Below are 12,265 nucleotides of genomic sequence, written 5' to 3'. Positions count from 1 at the left end.
TCTCTGACCTCAGCCGTAGCAATTTCTTACATGACACATCCTCAAAGGCAAGGGAATTAAAAGCAAAAATGAACTACTGGGACCTTATGAAGATACAAAGGTTCTGCACAGCAAAGGAAACAACCAACAAAACTAAAAGGCAACCAACGGAATGGGAAAAGATATTTGCAAATGACATATCGGACAAAGGGCTAGTATCCAAAATCTATAAAGAGCTCACCAAACTCCACACCTGAAAAACAAATAACCCAGTGAAGAAATGGGCAGAAAACATGAATAGACACTTCTCTAAAGAAGACATCTGGATGGTCAACAGGCACATGAAAAGATGTTCAACGTCGCTCCTCATCAGGGAAATACAAATCAAAACCACACTCAGATATCACCTCACGCCAGTCAGAGTGGCCAAAATGAACAAATCAGGAGACTATAGATGCTGGCGAGGATGTGGAGAAACGGGAACCCTCTTGCACTGTTGCTGGGAATGCAAACTGGTGCAGCCACTCTGGAAAACAGTGTGAAGGTTCCTCAAAAAATTAAAAATAGACCTACCCTATGACACAGCAATAGCACTGCTAGGAATTTATCCAAGGGATACAGGAGTACTGATGCAAAGGGGCACTTGTACCCCAATGTTTATAGCAGCACTCTCAACAATAGCCAAATTATGGAAAGAGCCTAAATGTCCATCAACTGATGAATGGATAAAGAAATTGTGGTTTATATACACAATGGAGTACTGTGTGGCAATAAGAAAGAATGAAATCTGGCCCTTTGTAGCAACGTGGATGGAACTGGAGAGTGTGATGCTAAGTGAAATAAGCCATACAGAGAAAGACAGATACTATATGTTTTCACTCTTAGATGGATCCTGAGAAACTTAACAGCAAGGAAAAAAAAAAAAAAAGAGGTTAGAGTGGGAGAGAGCCAAAGCATAAGAGACTCTTAAAAACTGAGAACAAACTGAGGGTTGATGGGGGGTGGGAGGGAGGGGAGGGTGGGTGATGGGTATTGAGGAGGGCTCCTTTTGGGATGAGCACTGGGTGTTGTATGGAAACCAATTTGACAATAAATTTCATATATTGAAAAAAAAGAATTAAGAATTAAAGAGGATCTAAATAAGTAGGTATGCATGATGTTCATCTACTGGAAGCAATATTGTTAACACGCAATTCTCCCCAAGTTGGTATACAGATTGAATGGAATCAAAATAATAAACATATATCCATCACCCCCACATTTTTTGCACACGCCTTTATAATGTTTCTCCTCTTCCTCTTCCCTCCCAATCCTTAGTCTGCTCAGGCTGCCACAACAAAATATCACAGACTGGGTAACTTAAATGACAGAATTTTCTCACAATTCTGGAGGCTAGATGTCCTAGATCAACATGCCGGCCAATTTGGTTTCTGGGGAGAGCTGTCTTCCTGGCTTGCAGATGGCCTCCTTCTTGTTGCATCCTTACATGGTTGTTCCTCTACGGTGCATGGAGAGAAAAGACTCTGGTGTTTTTTCCCTTTCTTATATGGACACAAGTTCTTTTGGATTAGTGCCCCATTCTAATGTCCTCATCTAACCTTAATTATTTCCTTAACTGTCCTATCTCCAAATGTATCTCATTGGAAGTCTGGTGAGGCTTATGGATCCCTTATCAAAATAATGTTTTAACATTCATCAAATGAAATGCTTGTATTCCCAAAACAATTATATTGGGATACATTTCTATCTCTATATCCAAGGAAAAGCTCTGCACACAGTGACCACTTCCAACATGGCAAAGGGACAGAGCAGTAGCAACTTCAGGCAGCTGTGGATGGATAAGATGGAGGCAGCAACCCTGGTTCCCTATGTGTAGTCCTTTTATGCACTAGACCCACATATGCCTCCAGTGAAGGGATATGCAAGTCTGAGATCCTTGGGAAGAAAAGAGAGGCCATGGTGTGGGGATACTTCAAGACACCTTAAAGTATGTAAGACCATGCACTCCAGCAGCATACATTAGCACCCTGAAAGGCAGACAGAATGAATCTTATCTCAGTAGTCACCAGTCCAATGAGCAAAACTAACCAGCTACTCCACGTCAGAGACCAGAAAGAATGTAGAGAACATGGTATCTCAGTCAGGATTTTTTATCCCTTCCCTCTCCTGAAAGTGAGAAAGAGAGAAAAAGAAACAGAAAAGACTGAGAATTCACTGGGAAAAAAAAATGAGTGAAAAGTAGTAGTTAAGACCATGAAGATGGTCTCTCCAAGAGACACTGAGAGAACATAAACTCCACAACCACCATCTCCCTGCCATGCCTAAATCCTTGGATTTCCCAAAGTTACATAAGAAAGAGTATGGACTTATTGTACTTGACTGTTAAAAGAAAAGGTAACCCCATAAAGCTATAAATTTTCATAATATTTAGGATGCACATGTTACTTCCTTGCCACTTCTCTACATTACATTTCTGTATTGGTTATGGTTTTGAGGAACCCACTTATTTCCACCCCAATAAGACCTTTTTCACTCCCCAATTAAATTCTATTGAGTTTATTTAGCCCATCAAGCCTTTTGAAGATATTTTGTATCCTGATTTTACCATACATTTGCTCTCTACCCTAGAGTTACAATGGTGGCACATTTGATTTGCCTTTCTTTATCATCCTCATCAAAATCCTTAATTAAAATGTTGGCCAACTATGACAAGGGAACCAAGAATACTCAAAGGAGAAAAGACAATCTCTTCAATAAATTGTGCTAGTTTCACTGGATATTTGGACATAAAAGAATGAAACTGGACATCTATCTTACACCACTCACAAAAATTAACTCCAAATGGATTAAAAACTTAAATGGAAGACCTTAAGTCATAAAATTCCTAGAAAAAACAAAGAAGTAAAGCCTTGACATGGGTCTTGGTAATTATTTTTTGGATAAATATTTTGGATAAATGTTTTGGTAATTATTTTGGGGATATGAGACCTAAAACACAAGCAATCAAATCAAAATAAACAAGTGGGACTACCTCAAACTAAAAAGCTTCTTTCTGTACAGCAAAAGAAACCCTCAACAAAGTGAAAAGACCACCTACAGAACAGGAAAAAATATTTGCAATGATACATCTGATAAGGGGTTAATATGCAAAATATATTTTAAGAAAAACTCATACAACTTAATAGAAAAAACACAAATAACCCAATTAAAAATGGGCAAAGGACCTAAATAGATACTTTCCAAAAAACGTATATGAAAGGCTAACAGGTACATGAAAAGATGTTCAACATCACTAGTCATTATGGAAGTGTAAATTTAAACCATAATGAGATATCACCTCGTGTCTGTAAGCACGGCCATCATCAAAAAGACAAGAGATAACAAATGCTGGCATGGATGTGGACAAAAGGGAACACTTGTGTACTGTTACAAGGATTGTAAATTGGTACAGCCAGTATATAAAACAGTATGAAAGGTCCTCAAAAAATTAAAAATAGAACTACTACATGATCCAGTAATTCCACTGTTGGGACTACATCCAAAAGAAATGAAAACACTAACTTGGAAAGATATCTGCACCCCCATGTTCATAGCAGCATTATTTACAAGAGCCAAGACATGGGGAAACTTAAGTGTCAGTTGAATAATGAATGGATAATGAAGTTGGGATATATATATATATATATATATATATATATATATATAGTTGCCAATGGTAGGATTTCCTCATTTTTATGACTGAAATCCTACCATTGGCAACAATATGGATGAACCTTGAAGGTATTACGCTAAGTGAAATAAGTCAGACAGAGAAAGACAAAACTGTACAATCTTACTAATAAGTGTAATATAAAACAAAGAAACGCTTAAACTCATAAAAGAGAGATCAGACTTGTGGTTACTTCATGTGGAGTTGGGGGAAGAGGGAATTGGAGGAAGATGGTCAAAAGGTACAAACTTCCAGTTATAAAATGAGTACGTTGGGACACCTGGGTGGCTCAGTCAGTTAAATATCTGACTTTGGCTTAGGTCATGATCTTGCAGTTCATGGGTTCAAGCCCCACATCAGGCTCTGTGTTGACAGCTCAGAGCCTGGATCCTGCTTCAGATTCTGTGTCTCCCTCTCTCTCTGCCCCTCCCCCACATGCTCGCGCGCGCTCTCTCTCTCTCTCTCTCTCTCCAAAATAAATAAACATTAAAAAATTTTTTAATAAATAACTAAAATAAGTAAGTATCAGGGATGTAATGAACAACATAGTGACTATATTTACATTGCTGTATGATATGTTGAAAAATTGCTGAGAGTTAATTCTAAGAGTTCTCATCACAAGGAAAAAATTTTTTCTTTTTGTTTTCTTTTTACTGTATCTATATGAGATGATGGATATTAGCTGAACCTATCGTGTAATCATTTTTACAACACATGTAAATCAAATCATCATGTTGTACACATTAAATTTATACAGTGATGTTATGCCAATTATTTCTCAATAAAACTGGGGAAATTTTTTTTAATGTTAAGTCTCACAGTTTGGGGCAGATAGAACCATCAAAGCAACCACTAGTGGGCATCGTTCAGCCAGTCATTTCAGAAATACATATATCATCCCAAGCTCTAAAATTTAAGAAGTCCTTATCAAATGACCTTGTGAAGTCTATTGATATTTCTCTAGTATTTTCCTGATCTTTCTGAAATAGTAAATACCAGAAATAGTAAAGCTAACGTCTTTAGTGAAATGTTTCAGTGAAAACTGACCCAGTGGACAAGATATATCAGAGACCTAACCTGCAGGGGTAAGGAAACCAGCAAGAAACAAGCTGATTTATATCACAAATGCCAGAAAATTTCAGGAATTGTAATTATGCTCCAGGTATATCTGAAGGCAGAGTGTGGAACTGAGGTGAAAATAGGAGAAATGGTTGAGAGTCTACATTAAAAAGAAAAAAAAGTTTCCATGACCTTTTTCTTCAGCCTAGATTTGGGGACACCTATTTAAAGCTGAGGGTTAAGTTGCCATCTGAAAACAGACTAATTGAAAGTCTTCATATTGAAAGGTGACATCCCAGCCCTCTCCCCATGTTCCCCTCATGGAACACTAGCAGACAAGTCTATGTTCTGTGCTGACTGTTCTTTGTTTAGCTCTCCACCATTCTCTGCCCTACTCTGGGAGGATACCTCCATGGACTACATCACCCAGGATTCCTTTGCCTTTGCTATCATTTGAAATCAGCCAGTGAGACACCAGCAGAATAACAAAGGGTAGAAGGAGAGGGGGGTTGGACTCTGTATCCTACCTCAGCCCCCAACAACCACCACACACTTTTGACAGTAGCTATGTTCCTCTGCTTTCAAACACAGTAACTGTTCAGTGTACTCCCATATACAGTTACAGATCTTTCCAGGTTCCAGTAACACAGTCCTTTCCCCTTGCATCTTTAGGCCTACAAGAGATAAAGGCTTCCAACTGTTTTTAGTCTTTAGGTATTTTACCATCCTTGAAGGACCCTGTTTGTAAATATTCCCCTCATTAAATTCTCCTCTAGGTGCCCTTCCATTATCTCTTCAGTGTGATTCAACTGCTTCCTTCAGGCCCAAACAGATACATACTTGTGGAAGTTTTGTAGCATGCCTCTAGGGAACCGGAACAAGCTGGAGAGAAAGATCTACAGGTGTTTGTTCCTAAACAAAAGGGAACAGCTCCCTGTATTCCAGGAACAATAAGTGTTACTAGATGTGTGAGGTGAAGAGTGGAGAGGAGGCTCAGAAGTAGCCAAACGCCAACTCAAAGAGTACTTGTCATAACTTGGACAGTAGCAGAAGAACGGAGGAAAGAGACTGAAAATGAGATGTCATTTGGAATTTTGAGGCAGAATAAAGGAATGAAGGGGAGAAAAGAAAAAGAATCAGAATTGCTCTTAAGCCTCTAATTTTTAGCAGTGGATGAACTGTCTTTCACTGAGATAAAGAGCAGAGGAGAAGAGAGTTTCAGAGTGGCATTCACTGAAGAGAAGGGGGTGAGGGCAAGGAGGGGGTGTATAAGGGAGACAGTAGGCTGCATAATGCAAAGTTCTATTCTGAAGATGTTGATTTGGAATACCTATGGGAAATCAAGGTGAAATCTTCCTTGAGGCACAGGGAAAGAGCTTTCCTTCAACTCACTGAACTCATCTAGTCAGTGTAAACCAGATCTAGATCCACAGAAAAAAAGCTAAGCTAAATTGCTTTTAACCAATTTAAGAGAGCAGTAGGCAGTAGGCAAGACCAGAATAAAAGGTTCCCAGTGCAGTCACCTATTTAACCACAAGGTGGAGTCAGAGTTAAACTACAGGAGAGCCTTAGTCAGAACCTCCTCCAATGCAACGAAGCCATCACTTATGCCATCTGTAGATTTTGTTTTTTAGCAAAGAAGAGCTACTTGCTGGCAAATATGGCTGAAAACAACCATTGAGAACATTCTAAAACAAATTATATAGGTGCCAGTATGGTTTAGGAGCCAAGAAGATAGTGTGTGATGAGCAGACAACTGAAGGGACTCAAGAGTCAGATGTCTGTTTACATTGGACCTTAGGGGCTATGAGATAGTGGGTCTGAGCCTTGAAGATGAACTACAAGTTTTAAAAGCTGGTCAAGAAGTTAGGTCAATTGGCATAACAGTCAGAAACAAGAATGAAGACAATAACCAGTCTATGCATCACCAAGCAGGACTCCAGGCTTCACTCCAGTTGATCTTTGAAGAGTCTCAGGTACCCCCAGGCTAAATATTACATCTGGGCATCATGCCATCTTGGCCCTTAATAAATGCCACTGCAAACACTGCAGTGCGGTCACTCACTGTGGATTCAGATGAGTTAGCAAAAAAGAAACCAAATCTGTCTTAGCATCTCATTCCTTCATTCCCAACTTAGTTCCTAGGAATCATCTCAGCACAGGGAGGAGATGGAGGCAGCAGGACTACAGTGAAATTTTAGGCATTCCCACCTCCTGGAGGGGAAGGAGAATATTATGCTTTTGAGTGACAGGGATCTTCAGGTGGCAGAATTAGGTCAAGATATTTTCAGGGTGGTAACTATTTAGAGAAACAGGTATTTGACAGACCACAATTGGAAACAGAGATTTGGAAAATCAAACCATTTCCTGTTTATTTCCTAATAATTTGAGACTCTTTTGTAAACTGGCTCCATCTCAAATCTTTGACTTCAGGTTGGCTTCAGTGCAGCTTCTAGGTAGCTTTATGTAGCTTCTTTTATTCTTATAAAATTTATCAGAAACAAAAATTGCCAGTCCTACAAATTGGTGCTACAGCAAATCTTGATTCCAGCTTTAGCCTGATGTTCAATATGCTCCAACAATCATTCTGTTTCTCTCCCAAGTCAACCTTCATGTCTTCTATTAATGCTATTCCAAAATGTAATCACTCTTCTCACAGAGGAATTATAGTGAAGATTAAATATTTCAATACTCCTAGCTCACCCTTAACACATGATCTCTCTCTTATATCATAGCCAAAAATATAAACCATGAGAAGATTTCAACTTTAAGGCTATTCCTTACCTAAAAATCCTCATGCATCTCTACCAACCACTCCGTCCTTCCTTACAGCTACTTATTCTAAAAGAAATGTCCCTCCATTTGTATCAGCTTAATAATTCATCAGCATTTGCCCTAAGAAAAAAAATCCTACTTAAGTCAAAGTCAAGTCTTTCCAACCTTGGGGGGAAAACATTTCTTTAGCCCTAGAAGTTCTTCTTGCTCTCTCTTTCCTTTCTTTAGACATTTCTTGAGTACAGAAGAGGGAAGGAGTCTCTGTGACTATCTCCATGCATTTCCACCCAAATGTTCCCTAACCTACTGTAACTGAGTTTCTGCCCTACTGAAGACGTGTGGTCCCCCAAGGCCTCGTTGTTGCTAAATCCAAAGACTGTACTTTAGCTAGCCCTTATCACATTTGTCTTTGGGGCAGCATTTGACAATAGAGAGAACATTATTCAAATTGTGAATCTATAATAATAGTAGCAACTACCATTTACTGAGTACTTAATATATGCCAGCCCCTATCTGTTTTATACATATTACCCTATTTAATTGTCACAACAATTATGTCTCATAAATGAGAAAATGGAGGTAAAGTAACTTGCCAGAGGATGAATAAAGAGTAAAAGAAAGAACTGGGATTGCTATCAAGGTTTCTCTGAATCCAAAATCCATTCTCTTAATGAGTATGCTATTTTCAGATGTATATAACGAGCTGCCTACTGGCCAATCCCACATGGATGCTACACAGGAACTTCAAAATCACTATGTCCAAAACCAAACATATCTTTTGAGCCCGAGACCAATACTTTTTCTGATACTATTTACTTCTATAAATGGTGCCATTATCCATCAAATTGCCAAACCAGAAATAAGAAAGTTTTGTTTTAAAATTTTCCATCTCCTTGGGTGCCTGGGTGGCTCAGTCAGTTAAGCGTCTGACTTCGGCTCAGGTCATGAGTTTGAGCCCCGCATAGGGCACTGTGCTGACAGCTCAGAGCCTGGAGCCCGCTTTGGATTCTGTATCTCCTGGTCTCTCCACCCCTCCCCTGCTTATGCTCTGTCTCTCAAAATAAAATAAAATAAAATAAAATAAAATAAAATAAAATAAAATAAAATAAAATAAGCAAAATAAAACAAAACAAAACAAAACAAAACAAAATAAAATAAAATAAAATAAAATAAAACAAAATAAATAAAATAAATAAAATAAAACAAAATAAAACAAAATAAAACAAAATAAAACAAAATAAAACAAAATAAAACAAAATAAAACAAAATAAAATAAAATAAAATAAATAAAATAAAATAAAATAAAACAAAACAAAACTTTACATCTCCCAGGTCCCACATAAAACTGGCCATTTAATTCTGTCAACTGCACTCCTTTAATCTCTCTTCTATCTGTCCATCCTCACTGTCAAAGTTTGGGTTTAGGCTCTTATCATGTCTTACCTTGACTGCTACAAAATCTTCTGAAATGGTTTTTCCCTTCTACAATGTCATACCATTCTAATCAGTTCTCCATATAGAGCCAAAGTGTCATTCTAAAATCCAAATGCTAGTAAGAATGTTTAGAAACTCAATCACTCATACATTGCTGGTGGAACTGTAAAATGCTACAGCCACTCTGGAAAATAATTTGCAGTTTCTTAAAAAAACTAAACATACACTCACACTTACCATATGATCTAGATATTACACTCGTGGGGATTTGTCCCAGAAAAATGAAAATAAATCCCTCAAAATATGTAAATGATTGTTTATAACAGTTTCTTTGTAATGCCAAAAAACTGGAAATAACTAAAATCTCCATAAATATATGAATAGGTAAACAAACTGTAGGTATATATATAAAAATAAAAATGAACAAACTATTGATACAGCTTGAATAGATCTCAAGGCATTATGTTGGGTGGGAAAAAAGAGTCGATCTCAAAACCTCAGAACATGTTCTATAATGAGTCTGTTTATATACACTCTTGAAATGACAAAATTACTGAAACAGAAAACCTATCAGTGGTGTCAGGGTTTGGAATTGTTGGGCAGGGAGGTGGTGGGGGCAGGTATGGGTGTAACTATACAGATTAGAATGAGGGTGATCTTCCTGGTAATGAAATAGTTTTGTTTCTTTTTTTTAATGTTTATTTATTTTGAGAGAGAGAGAGAGGGAGAGGTAGAGCAAGCACAACAGTAGGGGAGGAGCAGAGAGAGAGGGAGAGAGAGAGAGTCCCAGGCAGGGTCTAGGCTGACAGTGCAGAGCCTGATGTGGGGCATGATCTCACAACCTGTGAGATCATGACCTGAGCTGAAATCAAAAGGCAGAAGAAGCTCAACCAACTGAGTCACCCTGGTTCCCCTTCAGTTTTTTCTTGATTGTAGTGGTTGTTACACAAATCTACAGATAGGATAAATTGACATAAAGCTATATGCATCTATATCACTGTCAAATTTCCATTTGGGTATTGTACTATGCTTATAATTATATAAGATGTAACCACTGGAGGAAAATATACAAAGGGTACTCAGGGACTCTCTGGCTACCTTTGCAACGTCCTATAAATCTCTAGTTACTTTTAAATGAAAAGCTAACAGTAAACTAAAATAGCAGTTTAAGCTTTCAATAAGTTGTAGAAAAAGAAAATAAGGTGATTAAAATATCTAATTTGTCCCCACTTATAGGCAGAATATACCTGAGCCATCGTATCTTTTTAAAGTTGATCTCTTTTCTGTTATTTGCCAGAAGACTTCATTGAGTCATGCTTCTTCTATCTGCATCAATATTTGTTTAGTTTTTTATTTCCTGCATTAGAAAATGATCATCTTCACATTGCAGCCAAGGGGATCTCTTTAAAACAATCTGACCTTGTCATTCTCTTACTTAAAACCATTCAGGGGGCGACTGGGTGGCGCAGTCGGTTAAGCATCCGACTTCAGCCAGGTCACGATCTCGCGGTCCGTGAGTTCAAGCCCCGCGTCAGGCTCTGGGCTGATGGCTCGGAGCCTGGAGCCTGTTTCCGATTCTGTGTCTCCCTCTCTCTCTGCCCCTCCCCAGTTCATGCTCTGTCTCTCTCTGTCCCAAAAATAAATAAAAAACGTTGAAAAAAAAAAAAACATTCAGTGTCTTCACTTTTCCCTTAGAGTTCTTAACAGGCTCCTTCAAAATGATCAGACTCTTAACTCCCTCTTTAACTTTATCCACCACCACTCTTCTGGAGCTTTTATCCTTTAAGTCTTTAAACAAACCATTACATTCTTTCCGTCTCAGTGTCATCATCCTAGATGATCCTTCTGCCAGGAATTTTTCCCCTCCTTCTAGTTAACTCCTAACATTCTTTAGGCGTCAGCTTAAATAATATTGCCTCATGGAAGGCTATCTTGATCCATTAACATAATAAAACGACCTAGAGTATGGTTTTCCTACTGCTGTGGGATATGAAATTATTTTAGTGGTATATAAGGTTTTAATCCTGTATTTATTTTCTTGTCTTAATAGCAAACGTGAGATTTCTAGATTAGGACTTACTATTACTACTTAGAGCAATAACCACATTAGTGTCCCAAGATCCATTTTCCCTGTATGAAGTGATGTGATAACAGCCAGATGGTTATTTCTGCACCTATACAAACAGGGTTCTTAATATCCCTGAAATTATGAATCTGAGAGCTTATATAACAACTGCAACACTGCTACACCCTCATCTCCTGAGAGAAGAAAAAACTTTATCTCCCTAAGGTAAACAAATCATGTGGAACAGAAACAGATGCCTCTGTATTTCATTCCTTTAAAATGTGAGGAACAAATGGATCTGGTAGAAGAAGACATTCTTCATCTTTATTAGAAGACAATTTTCTTTACTCAAAAAGCCTGATCAACCAAAAATGGCAAAACAGGTAATTCCAAGAGTCCATTTTTTTTTTTTTTTTTTACATTAAACAATCAAATTGTTAGAATCAGCTTTGTCAGTACTCTGGAAAATAGTCAAAAGTTTATAGCAACCAAGAAAATGTCAAATTAAAAAGGAGGCAACTTAAAAGTAGTAGCAAAATTTTATGAGAAGCATTTTTAATTGCCATTCCTAAATTCTCCTTCCTGGCTAGGTAGCAGTCTTGAAGACAGAATCCCACATTCCAAGAATGGGACCCCAGTCTCTTGCTCCAGAGAGAGCAGAACAGACTTCATTCTCAAAGAATTGTGTTTGTCTGTTCCCACCTGTCTGGGTGCTACTTGAAAAAATGATGCAAGGGGCCTGCTTTTGATTTGCTTAAGTTGGAAGTCAGTCAGCACAGAAAAATGGCCACACATTCCTCAAAAAATTGTCAGAAAAAATGAACAACATACCATTGCCTGGAGCAAAAGATTACCGTTGAGGCAAATAGTAGGTGCACTGAAAGAATGGAAGGAAAAGCTGGGAAAAGAGTTTCTTTGGAAAATTGGGACATTCAAAAATGCCTGCATATACTGGGTAATTTAGAAAGACACACACAGTCCTAGGGCAGAATGCATGTGCAGAAATGACCTGAGAAGACCTTGAGCTTTCACCTCTGATGAAATTTTATTTTATTTTATTTAACACTTATTTTTCATTCTATTCTAGTTCCTGGTGATCATGGAAATCTCTGTCAAACACTAGACAAACACAAGCTAAAGAAACAGATACTTCAGATATCACACATAACAAAGAATATGAACTTTACAAAAATAGTGTCCAAAAAAATCTCTAAACAAGCAAACGGCTACAGCCCAAAGCAAAC

Source organism: Panthera pardus, unplaced genomic scaffold (assembly GCF_024362965.1).
Source record: "Panthera pardus isolate Hobbes unplaced genomic scaffold, ASM2436296v1 HiC_scaffold_24, whole genome shotgun sequence".
NCBI classification, from domain to species: Eukaryota; Metazoa; Chordata; class Mammalia; order Carnivora; family Felidae; genus Panthera; species Panthera pardus.
Note: the sequence above shows the minus strand (reverse complement) of the source record.